Here is a 13,341-nt window from a genome sequence, read left to right as displayed (position 1 = left end):
CAGGAGGCCAGGCACAGGCCAAGGGCTGAAGATATGCCAGGAAAAAACCTGAGAAAACCTGGAACTATCATGCTTCGGTTGATCTTTAAGTTCTATAAAAGCAGGACCTGAAGGCTAAGGCAGAGTTGTCAACAGGCATGGCTAAACATTACAGAGATTTAAGTGACCTCAGATGACAATGAATACAGGCTTTAAGACATTGGTTCAGAAAAATCACTTAGCATACAGATAATAACAACAATCCATGCAGAAGGTGAAGAATATAATTTCTAAAGTTGCCACATTAAAATATTAAAAATATGCAGCTTTTAAAAAATCAGTGATATATGCAAGGGAACAAGAATGTGTTGTCCATTCAGAGAGGAAATAAATTAATAGAAACTGTGCCAGAGGAAGAACAGATATTAGACTTCCCAGATGAGAACTTTAAATCAAATGTCTAATTTATGCCAAAAGTGTTACCGGTAGTTAGACGGGCATGATCAGGGCAGGAGAGGGTTCCCTCCCAACCAACCTGCCAGGGATGTCAAGCATTGCAGTGATGGTTCAACAGTTGTCGCATTGCCTCTATAAAAATGATAATTTGGTAGCCTGCACCAGGGAGAGACAATCTCCTGATGATCCACAGCTGTTAATATTAAAATGTTAATTGAATGCAGGCTCCAGGGAGAAACAGAAAGGGCTTCCAATAAAATCTCAGGTATTGGGTGAGTGAGCCTTGGCATGCACATTAAGAGAAAAAAATGGTGAAGTGTGAGCTTTTCTGGGCACTCCACCAGAGAAGGGAAGAAAGCCTTAGATGGACATGATTACAACTTCCTAAACATGCTGCGACTGCTCACTTCCCAAGGGTAAGGAGGGCACTGAGAACCATGGAAAAGGAGCACAAGGTGCCAGAGGTGGACCAGCCTATAAGGTCCTAGAATCAAGCTTAAACATTGCACTTGTTCTTCAAGTTGCCTGGTTGGGTCTCTTCCCAGAATACCTTCCTTTCTTTCCTGTTCTATAGCTTTTTAATAAACTCCCATTCATGCTCTGAAACTTACTTTGTTTTTTTTTTTTTTTTGTTTTTTTCTGTTTCATGCTCTTCAGTCAAATTCTTTCTTCTGAAGAGGCAAGAATTGAGGCTGCTCCAGATCCATATGGATTCACCACTGGTAACTAGAACACCTTCCACCAGTAACAAAATAACTAAAGAAAGCCATGGACAAAATATACACATACACACACGCAAAACAAGTAAAAAATAAAACAAGAGAAAAATGTCCTACTAAGTAAAAATTATCAATAAATTTAACAAAGAGAGAAATAATTAAAAAGAGGAGTTGGTCATAGCAGGTTATTCCTGTAATCCCAGAAACTTGAGAGGCTGAGGTGGGAGAATAACTTGAGCTCAGGAGCCCAAGGCTGCAGTGAGCTATGATTGTGCCACTGCACTCCAGCATGAGTGATGGAGCAAGGCTCAATCTCAAATATATATATATATATATATATATATATATATATATACGCAAATAAAATATTAAAATAAAGCACAAGGAGACATATAAAGAATATTCCTCTACACAACAAGGGAATAGACATTCTTTTCAAATGTAAACGGAATGTCCTCCATGACAGACCATATTTTAGGTCACAATGCAATTCTCAACAATTTCAAAACCGATTATAAAATTTTTATGCAATCATAAGAGATCAAATCAAAGTATCATCTCTAACCACATGAAAGGCAACTAGAAATCAAAAACAAAAAAGTTGAAAATTTTATCATTATGTAAAAAAAATGACAGTATATTCTTAAACAACTAAGAGCTCAAAGAAGAAATAGCAAGAGTAAATGTTTGGGGACAAATTAACACAAAAAACACAACACACTTTAAGTTATAAATTGTAGCAAAAGTAAGGATTAGAGGAAAATATATAGCTGTAATGACTACATAAAACCAAAAATTCTAAAATCAATAAACTAATTTTATACCTAAAATTATATAAAAAGAAGAGCAAATTAAATCCAGTTAGGAAAATGAAGGAAATAATAAAGATTACAGCAGAGATAAATAACAAAATAATCAACAAAACAAAGTTTGTCCTTAAGGAAATCAACAAAATTGACAAACTTTAGAGTAGACTAATCAAGAAAAAAAGAGAGAAGACCAAAATTACTAAAATCTAAAATGAAAATGTGGTAATATGATAAATCTTACAGGATTAAAAAGACATTATTATTATTATTATTATTATTATTATTATTATTACTATTATTATTTGTATGAGACACAGTCTTACTCTGTCACCCTGTCTGGAGTGCAGTGGCACAGTCTCAACTCACTGCAACCTGCACCTTCCAGACTCAAACAATTCTTGTGCCTCAGCCTCTGGGTAGCTGAGAGAACAGGTGTCCACCACCATGCCCAGCTACATTCTTTGTATTTTAGTAGAGACATGGTTTTGCCATGTTGGCCAGGTGGGTCTTGAACTCCTGGTCTCTAGTGATGCACCCACCTCAGTCTCCCAAAATGCTGGGATTACAGGTGTGAGCCACTGTGACTGGCCAGGAATTAAAATAATCATTACTGAAACGTATGAACAATATTTTATCACAGTATGAACTACCCTATATGAAATGTGCAACTTCATAGAAATATACAAACTACCTTTTAGAGACTGAATTGTGTTCCCCCAAAATGTATATGCTAATCCCTAACCCTAACATGTCCTTATTTGGAGGTGAAGTCTTAAGGAAATAATTAAGGTTAAATAAAGTTATAAGGGTGAGCTTTGATCCAATGTCACTATTGTCCTTAAAAAGGAGAAAATAGATACCAAAGAGATACCTTCTCTCCCTCTCTCCCTTTCTTCTCATACATGTATCAAGTAAAAGCCATATGAGGACACAGTGAGAAGATGACTATCTGAAATCTAGAAAGAGAAACTTATTCTGGGACTTCCAGTTGCAGTTAAAAAATAAATTTTTGTCTTCTAAGCAACCATGTCTGTGATATTTTCTTCTGGAAGTACAATCAGACTGTTATGGTTTAGCTCTGAGTCCCCATCCAAATCTCCTCTTGAATTATAATCCCCATGTGTCAAAGGAGCAACCTGGTGGGAGGTAATTGGATCATGGGGGCTGTTTTTCCCATGCTGTTCTCATGATAGTCAGTGAGTCTTATGAGATCTGATGGTTTTATAAGTGTCAGTTTTCCTGTGCTCCCACTTCACTTGTCACCTGATGCCATGTAAGCTGCCATGTAAGCTGTGCCTGCTTCTCCTTCTGCTATGATTGTAAATTTCTTGAGGTCTCCCCAGCCACGCGGAACTGTGAGTCAATTAAACCTCTTTTGTTTATAAATTACCCAGTCTCAGGCAGCTATTTGTAGCAGTGTGGAAATGGACTAATATAGCAAATTGGCACTGCAGTGAATGGGGTACGGCTATAAAGATACTTGAAAATGTGGAAGCAACTTCGGAACTGGGTAACAGAAAGAGGCTTGAAGAGTTTGGAGGGCTCAGAAGAAGACAGGGAAATGGGAGAATTTTGGGAACTTCCTAGACAGTTGACAAATGGTTTTGGCCAAAATGCTGACAGTGATAGGGATAATGAAGTCTGGCTGAAGTGGTTTCTGATACAGATGAGGAGCCTATTGGAAACTGGAGCAAAGGTCACTCTTGCTATGCTTTAACAAAGAGACTGGTGGCATTTTATCTCTGCCCTAGAGCTCTATGGTGCTCTGAATTTGAGAGCAATGATCTGATATTGGAGCTTTTGTTTAAAAGGTAAGCGGAACATAAAAGTTTGGAAAATTTGCAGCCTGACAAAGCAATAGAAAAGAAAAACCCATTTTCTGAGGAGAAATTCAAGCCATCTGCAGAAATTTGCATAGGTTATTACCTATGCAAAAATGTTTAGGTAACATTAGGAGCCAAATGTTAATAGCCAAGACAATGGGGAAAATGTCTTCAGGGCATGCTAGAGACCTTCACAGCAGCACCTCCCATCACAGACTCAAAGGGCTAGGAGGAACAAATGATTTCCTAGACTGGGCCCATAGCCTTGCTGTAATGAGCTCCAGCCAGCACTAAAAAGAGCTAAGATACAGCATGGGTCACGGCTTCAAAGGATGCAAGTGCCACAACTTGGTAGCTTACATTTGGTGTTGGGCCTGCAGGTGCACAGAAGTCAAGAACTAAAGTTTGGGAACCTCCACCTAGATTTCAGAGGATGTATGAAAACTCCTGAATGTCCAGGCAGAAATCTTCTGTAGGAGTGGAGCCCTTTTTTGAGAACCTCGCACTGCAGAAAGGAAATGTGAGGTTGGACCTTCACACAGAGTCCACACTAAGGCACTAGTGAAGCTGTGAGAAGAGATTGAAGCTGTGAGAAGAGAGCCACCATCTTCCAGACTACAAAATAGTAGAACCACAGAGAACTTGCACTATGTACCTGGAAAAGCCAAAGATATTCAGTGCCAGCCTATGAAAGAAGCCAGGAGTGGGACTGTAGCCTGCATAGTCACAGAGGCAGAGTTGTTCAAGGCTGTGGGAGTCCACCTCTTGCATCAGCATGCCCTTGACATGAATTCAAAGGAGATTATTTTGGAGCTTTAAGATTTAATAACTGCCCTGCTGGATTTTGGACTTTCATGGGACCTGTAATCCCTTTGTTTTGTACAATTTCACCCATTTGGAATGGGAGCATTTACTTAATGCCTCCTACATCCATTGTATCTTGGAAGAAATTAACTTGCTTTTGATTTTATCAGCTCATAGGTAAAAAGGGACCTGCCTGTGTCAGATGAGACTTTGGACTGTGGACTTATGAGTTAATGCTGAAATGAGTTAAAGCTTTGGGGAACTTTTGTGAAGGGATGATTGGGTTTGAAATGTGAGGACATGATATTCGGGAGGGGTCAGGGATTGATCTGGCTCTGTGTCCCCACTGGAATTTCATCCTGAATTCTAATATCCACATGTCAAGGGTACAACCTGGTGGGAGATAATTGGATCATGCGGCAGTTTCACCTATCTTGTTTTTGTATTAGTGAGTGAGTCTCACAAGATGTGATGGTTTTAAAAGTGGCAGTTTTGTCCTGTGCTCTCACTTCACTTCTAGCCTGATGCCATGTAAGACATACTGGCTTCCTTTTCTACCAAGATTGTAAGTTTTCAGCCATGTGGAACTGTGAGTCAATTAAACCTCTTTTCTTTATCAATTACCTAGTGTTGCATGCTTCTTTATAGTAATGTGGAAATAGCCTAATACATAGACTGATACATGATAAACAGTGACTCAATAAATAAAAAAAAAAATCTGAATAGATCTATAACAAGCAAACTGATGGAATCAGTAATCAAATACTTCTTAATGAAGAAAAATTCAAGACTAGATGCCTTCACTGGCAAATTTTACCAAATATAATGACACCAATCTTTTTCAAAGTCATCAAAAAGAGGTTGTAATACTTTCCAGATCATCTTATAAAGTCAGAATTACACTGTTTCTAAACCTAGACAAAGATATCACAGAAAAGAAACTACAGACTAATATATCACGTCAAAATAGTTGAAAAATTTCAAAAAATACAAACAAACCGAATTAAGTATAATATTAATAGAATTATATACTATAAACAAGTAGAATTTAGACCAGGAAGGCAATAGTGTTTTAATACACACAAATCAACCAGTGTAATACACCACATTAATTAAATAAAAGAAAATCAAAACAGAAAAGGTCAAGTGATACAGAAGTTTCATGATAGCTTAGAAATAAAAGTGAATTTTCTCCACAGAAAAAATAGTTTTATGAAAATTCTCAGAAACATCATACTTAATGGTAAAACACTGAAAGCTTTCTTTCTGTGACCAGGAACCACCCAAAGAATCCGATTTTTGTAGCTTTTATTTAATATTTTCTGGATGGTTTAATCAAAGCAGTTAGGCAAGAAAAATAAACTAAAATCAGGAAGTAAAACTATCTCTGTAGATAATTTGATCTTCTATGCACACTGTACTTAAATATCCATAAAGAAATGTACTAGAGACAATAAACAAGTATAGCAAAGTTGCAAGATACATTATCAACACATAAAACGTTATATTTATATATATTACCAAATAACAAAGCACAAGGAAAATTAAGTAAACAATATATTTACAATGATATAAAAAACAAAAGATTTAAAATGATATCAAATATATATATATATATATAACCAAGGATATCCAAGATTTGAACACTGAAAACAACAAACCATTGCTGAAAAAAGCTAAAGAACATCTATATAAATGCCAAGACATACCATGTTCATGGACTGGACACCTTAATATTGTTAAAATGGCAATATTACCAAAGTGATCTACAGATTCAGTGAAATCCTCTATTAAAATTCAACTGTTTTTTAAAATTAAGAAAAGGAAAATCTGATCCTAATATTCACATAGAATTTCAAAAGATCTGAAAATCCAAAACAGACTTGAAAAAGAATGCTGACACTTCACAATCAGTAAATTGGGGAAGATACAGTAGTTGAAGATAGATAATTGAGTATGTGTACATTTCAGTTACAACTCAAAGCAAACAAACAAAAAGCTACATTACCTGTTACAGGTTGAATTGTGCACCAAAAAATTTACATGTTGAAAACTACTCCTAGTATTTCAGAATGTTACCTTATTAAAAATAGAGTGGATATAGATGTTATCAGTTAAGATGAGATCATACTGGAGTATGCTGTGTCCCTAAACCAACGTGATTGGTGTCCTTATAAAAAGGGGGAAATTTTGACACAGATACACACATACAGGAAGAACAAAATACAAATATAAGTACAAAAAATATAAAAAAAGAATCAACAAGACCTACTATTTGGTAGCACAATAGGGTAACTATAGCCAATAATAACTATATATTTTTAAAACAACTTAAAGAATATAATTGAATTATTTGTAACTCAAATGATAAATGCTTGAGGGGATACATACCCATTCTCCATGATGTGCTTATTTCACATGTTATGGAGTACAAAATATCTCATGTACCCCATAAATATATACAACTACTACATACCCAGAAAAAATTTAAAAGATTTAAAAAAAACCCAGAAAAGTAAATGTATATATAAAGGCAGAGATTATGGCAATGCATCTGCAAATCAAGGCGAGAAGTCTGGGATAAATATTTTTCTACCATTCCTTAGAAGAAAACAACCTTGCCAACACCTTGATTTCAGAATTCTAGCCTGCAAAACTATGATACATTTATGCTGTTTAAACTACTTGCTATTTTGTTACGGCAGTCCTGTCAAACTAATATACTTAAAAATTAAACATTGGCAAAAAACTTAGACATTTTATCAACAAAGAAAAATAAATGGCCAATTAGCATGTAAAAAGATCAATATCATTAGTCATTAGAAAAATGTGAATCAAAGTCACAATAATATACAATAACATCTCACGGGTGGGCATAATTTTTGAACGTAGAGAAATTTAAACCCTCACACATTGCTAGTGGGAATGCAAAGTCTTATAGTCACTGTGAAAAATAGCTTGGCAGCTCCTCAAAAGGTTAAACATAGAATTACATGTGTCCAAACAATTTTATCTCTAGTATATACCCCACAAAAGGGAAACAAAGTGTTCAAACAAAAACATCATAATTATAAAAGCACTATTTCCAATAGCTGAAATAGCAAAATATATAAACAACAAAAATGTTTATCAAATAATGAATGGATAAACAAAATTGTATCTGTATACAATAGAATATTATTCAGTCATAAAAAGAAATAAAGTGCTGATACTTGCTACAACATGGATTATCACTGAAAACATTATGCTAAGTGAAGATAGACTGACACAAAAGATCATATAGTGCATAATTCTCCATAAGAGGCAAACCTATAAAGTTAGAAAGCAGATCAGTAATTTTCAGGGGCTGAAGGGAGAGAAAAATGGGAAATGATATTTCAAGGGTAAAGAGTTTCTTTTTGAGATAATGAAAACGTCCTAAAACTGCAGAGTGGTGATAGTTGCACAACATTGTAAATATATTAAATACTACCAAATTGTACTTTCTAACGTGGTTAAAGTGATAAATTTTTCCATGTAAATTTTAGCCTAAAGGAAGAAAATTACTAAAAGGTAAGTGTTTACTTTGTAGTGATAATGAATTTACAAGGAAAAATGATGGACAGAATAGGGAAGTTTTACAGTGAGTTTATAAAACATCTACATAGAATTATAATGAATTTGCAAAAGAAATCATAAAGAATAAATTGAATATTTTAATATCCATAATAGCAGAAATATTTAATGGCACTTTGCTGGCCATATTAAAGAATTCAATAGTAAAATGGGCTTATCTACTACCTAAACCTTAATTTTAAATAAACAATTTTTGGGTTGGGTCAAGATGGCAGACTAGAGGTAGCTCTCGTCCACTCCTCTTAAAGAGGGGAAAAAATGACTAGGAGCACTGATCCTGCAAGCTAGTTGTCTAAGGCACCACATTGTGATCCATCAACTCAGCAAGAAGAAACAGAGAGCAGAGAGGAGCAAATCTGGGCAGCAGCCCATCTGGGATTAGGATGGAGCCAGAAGAAGCTTCTCAACACTGGAAAAGAGTGAATGGGTCCAGAGCCCTTCCAGTGGATTTACATTCTGCACAGGACCTGTGCAAGCCTGAGAGTTGGAGAATCCTCCTGACCTCTATCCATACGCCTCTTAATTGAGATACAGAGCCACTCAGAGTTTTTGCAGAAACAACTCTCAGGTGCATGGTGACCTCTACAAGCCTTTGTCCCTGGAACAGACTAGCACCAGTGCCATAGTCCCAACACATGCTGCAGTTGTGGTGCCTGGGATCAGTAAGATTGCTCTGGCCCCTGTCACCAAAAAAGGTTCAACACCAGTATCCAACCTGGCAGTCCCACTTCTGTTTGAATTCTGGCAGTGAGTGCAGCCTCCTGTTCCCACAGGAAACACCCAGAGTGTAGAGCATGTGGTTCCACCCACCCCCACTGCTCATAGCCAGACACGCACACCTGCTACAGTTTCTATCTTGGTAGTCCTGCTTCTGTCTGAACTATGCCAGGATTCCAGCCTTCTGTTGTCCTGGGACACACCTGAAACAACAGGGTGGGTAACCCCCAACCTGGACTGTAGGAAGGTCAGTGGGATCAAGGAGAAAGTTGAAACCCAGTCAAAGAAACTCAGTATAACAATCCAGGATCTGAAAAATAAAATAGCCATTTTAAGAAAGAACCAAACTGAACTTCTGAAACTAAAAAATTTACTTCAAGAATTTTACATTACAATTGCAGACATCAAGAGCAGAATAGATCAATCTGAAGAAAGGATGTCAGCGCTTGAAGACCAGCCTTTAGAACTGACTCAGTCAAACAAAAATAAAGAAAAAAGCATTTTAAAAAATGAACAAAATTTTTGAGAAAGATAGGATCTTGTAAAGACACAAAATATATGACTTATTGGCATTTCCAAAAGAGAGGGAGAGAAAATAAGTTGCTTGAAAAATGTATTTGAGAATACACTCTACGAAAATTTCCCCAAACTTGCTAGAGGAGGAAAAATTCAGAAAATATCAAGAACCCCTGCAATACACTAGACAAGATGGCCATTCCTAAGGCATAGAGTCATCAGATTAACCAAAGTCAATGAAAACAAAACAAAACAAAAACTTTAAAGGCAGCTAGAGAAAAAGTCAGGTAACCTACAAAGAAAACCCCATCAGGCTGACAGCAGACTTCTCAGCAGAAACCCTACACACCCAAAGAGATTGGGGTCCTATTTTCAGCATGCTAAAGAAAAGAATTTCCAGCAAAGTATATCATATCCAAACTAAGCATCATAAGTGAAGGAGAAATAAAGTCCTCCTCAGATAAGCAAGCACTAAAGGAATTCATTACCACAAAACCACTCTTAAAAGAGGTCCTTACGGGAGTGCTAAACATGGAAACAAAGCACAAAAATCTGCTAACTCAAATAATACGTATAAGCATATAGCCCACAGACATTATAAAGCAACTACACAATCAAGTCTACAAAACAGGCAGCCAAAAACATGATGACAGAATCAATATCTCATATATCAATACTAACCCTGAATGTAAATGGTGTAAGCACCCTATTTAAAAGATGTAGAATGGTAAGCTGGATAAAAAGCCAAGACTCAACTGTCTGCTCTCTTTAAGAGATACATCTCACATGTAATGATCTCTACCAGCTCAAATTTAGGTATGGAAAAAGATCTAACAAACAAAAAACAAAAAACAAAACAAAAAAAAACCAAAAAAAGATAAAAGGAGAACAAAACAGAGCAAGAGTTTCTATTCTCACAACAGATAAAACAGATTTTAAATCAATAACAGTCAGGAAGAACAAACAAGGGCAGTACATAATGATAAAGGGTTCAATTCAACAAGAAGACTTAACTATTTTAAATATATAGATACCCAGCATAGGAGCACCCAGATTCATAATACAAGTTCTTCATGACCTATGAAAAGACATAGGCAGCCACATAATAATAGTAGGTGACTTTAACACCCACTCACAGCATTAGAGAGATCATAAAGGCAGAAAATCAACAAAGAAATTGTGGACTTAAAGTCAACATTTGACCAATTGGACCCAATAAACATCTACAGAGTATTTCACCCAACAACCACAGAATATACATTCTTCTCATCCATACACAGAACTATTCTAAGATCAACTATGGACTCAACCACAAAGCAAGTCTCAATATATTAAAAAATAATTGAAATTATACCAAGTACACTCTCAGACCACAGTGCAATAAAAAGAGAAATCAATACAAAGAAGATCATTCAAAACTACACAAAAACCTGGAAATTGAACAACTTGCTTCTGAATAACTCTTAGGTAAACAATGAAATTAAAACAAAAAAATTACAAATTGAAATTAATGAAAGTAGAGAAACAAATTACCAAAACTTGTGGTGTTAAGGCAGTATTGCAAGGAAAATTTTTAGTTCTAATAAATGCCTTTATCAAGAGATTAGAAAGATCTCAAACACCTGACAACACAACTAGAGGAACTAGAAAAAAGAAAATACAACCCCAAAGCTACTAGAAGAAAGGAAATAACTAAAATCAGAGAACTGAATGAAATTGAGACCCAAAGGTCTATAAAAAAGATCAATGAAACCAAAAGACGATAGATCATTAGCAAGATTAACAAACAAAAAGAGAATACCCCAATAAGCCCAATCAGAAATGACAAAGATGACATTACAACCAATCTCATAAAAATACAAAATATCCTCACAGGTTATTATGAACATCTTTATGCACACAAATTAGAAGCTCTCAAGGAAATAGGTAAATTTCTAGAAACATGTAACCTAACATGACTGAATGAGGAAGAAAGTAAAAACTTGAACAGCCCAATAACAAGTTTGAAAATTGAATCAATCATAAAAATCTACTAACCAAAAGAGCCAGGGACTAGTTAGATTAACAGTTGAATTCTACCAGATGTTAAAAGAATTGGTATCAATTCTCCTGAAACTTTTCCAGAAAATTAAGGAGTAGGGTCTTCTCCCTAACTCATTCTAAAAAGCCAGCATCATCCTAACACCAAAATCTGGAAGAGACACATGCACATACACAAACATCAGGTCAATATCCCTCATGAATACACATACAAAAATTCTCAACAAAATACTAGAAAACTAAATCCAGCAGCTCATCAAAAAATTAATTCCCCATCATCAAGTAGGCTTTATTTCTGGGGTGCAAGATTGGCTCAACATATGCAAATCAATAAATGTGATTCACTACATAAACAGAATCAGAAACAAAAACTGAATGATCATCATCATAAATGCATAAAAAACCTTCAATAAAATTCAATATCTCTTCATAATAAAAATCCTCAATAGATTAGGCATTGAAGGAACATACCTAAAAATAAGAAGATCTATTTATGACAAACTCACAGCCAACATCATACTAAATGGTAAAAAGCTGGAACCATTTCCTTTGAGAAATGGAAAAAGATAAGAATACCCACCTTCACCACTCCTATTCAATATAGTACTGGAAGTCCTAGACAGGAGAATTAGGCAAGAGAAGCAAATGAAAAGCATCCAGATAGGAAAAGAAGAAATCAAATTACCCCTCCTTGATGATAGGATTTTATACCCAGAAAACCCTAAAGAATCTGCCAAAAGACTCCTGGAACTGATAAATAAATTCAGTTATTTTTTAGGACACAAATCCCATGTACCAATAATGTTCTAGCTGAAAACTAAATCATGAACACAATTCCATTTACAATAGCCACAAAGTAAATTAAATACCTAGAAATCCATATAACCAAGGAGGTGATAGATCCTGACAAGAACTACAAAATATTGTTGAAAGAAATCAAAGATGACACAAAAAAAATAAAGAAAATATTAAATAATTGTGGACTGAGAGAATCAATGTCATTAAAATGGGCATAAAACCCAAAACAATTTACAGATTCACTGCTCTTTCCACCAAAATCATAATTTCATTTCCACAGATTTAAAAAAACAAGAAGAAAAACAAGCCCTGAATAGTCAAAGCAATCCCTAAGCAAAGAGATCAAAGCCGGGGGCATCATATTTCCCAACTTCAAACTATCTTACAAAGCTACAGTAATCAAAACAGCATAGTACTGCTACAGAAACAGACACATAGGCCAACAGAACCGAGTAGAGGTCCCAGAAATAAACCTGCACATGTGCAATCATCTGATTTTAGAAAAAATCAACAAAAATAAACAATTGGGAAAGGACTCCCTATTCCATAAGTCCTGGGATAATTGACTAGCCATATGCAGAAGAACAAAAGTGGACTCTGGCTTCTCATTGTATAAAAAAAACCACCTCAAAATGAATTAATGGTTCAAATGTAAGACTTCAAACTATAAATATCGTAGAAGAAACCCCAGAAAATATTCCTGTTGACATAGGATTTCACAAAAATTTGTGGCTAAGTCCCCAAAAGTTATTGTAACAAAACCAGAAATTGACAAGTGAGATCTAATTAAACTAAAAAGCTTCTGCAAAGCAAAAGGAATAACCAACAAAGTAAACAGACGACCTACAGAACGGGAAAATAAATTTGCAAATTATGCATCTGACAAATACAAAATGTCCAGAATCAACAAGAACATCAACAAATCAATAAGCAAAAAAGAAACAATCCAAGTAAAAATGGCCAAAAGGCATAAACAGGCACTTCCAAAGGAAGACATACCAGGGGCCAACAAACAGTAAAAAAATGCCCTAAGCATCACTAACCACTAAAGAAATGCAAATCAAA

Source organism: Piliocolobus tephrosceles, chromosome 3, assembly GCF_002776525.5.
Source record: "Piliocolobus tephrosceles isolate RC106 chromosome 3, ASM277652v3, whole genome shotgun sequence".
NCBI lineage: Eukaryota > Metazoa > Chordata > Mammalia > Primates > Cercopithecidae > Piliocolobus > Piliocolobus tephrosceles.
This window is presented reverse-complemented; position numbering follows the sequence as displayed.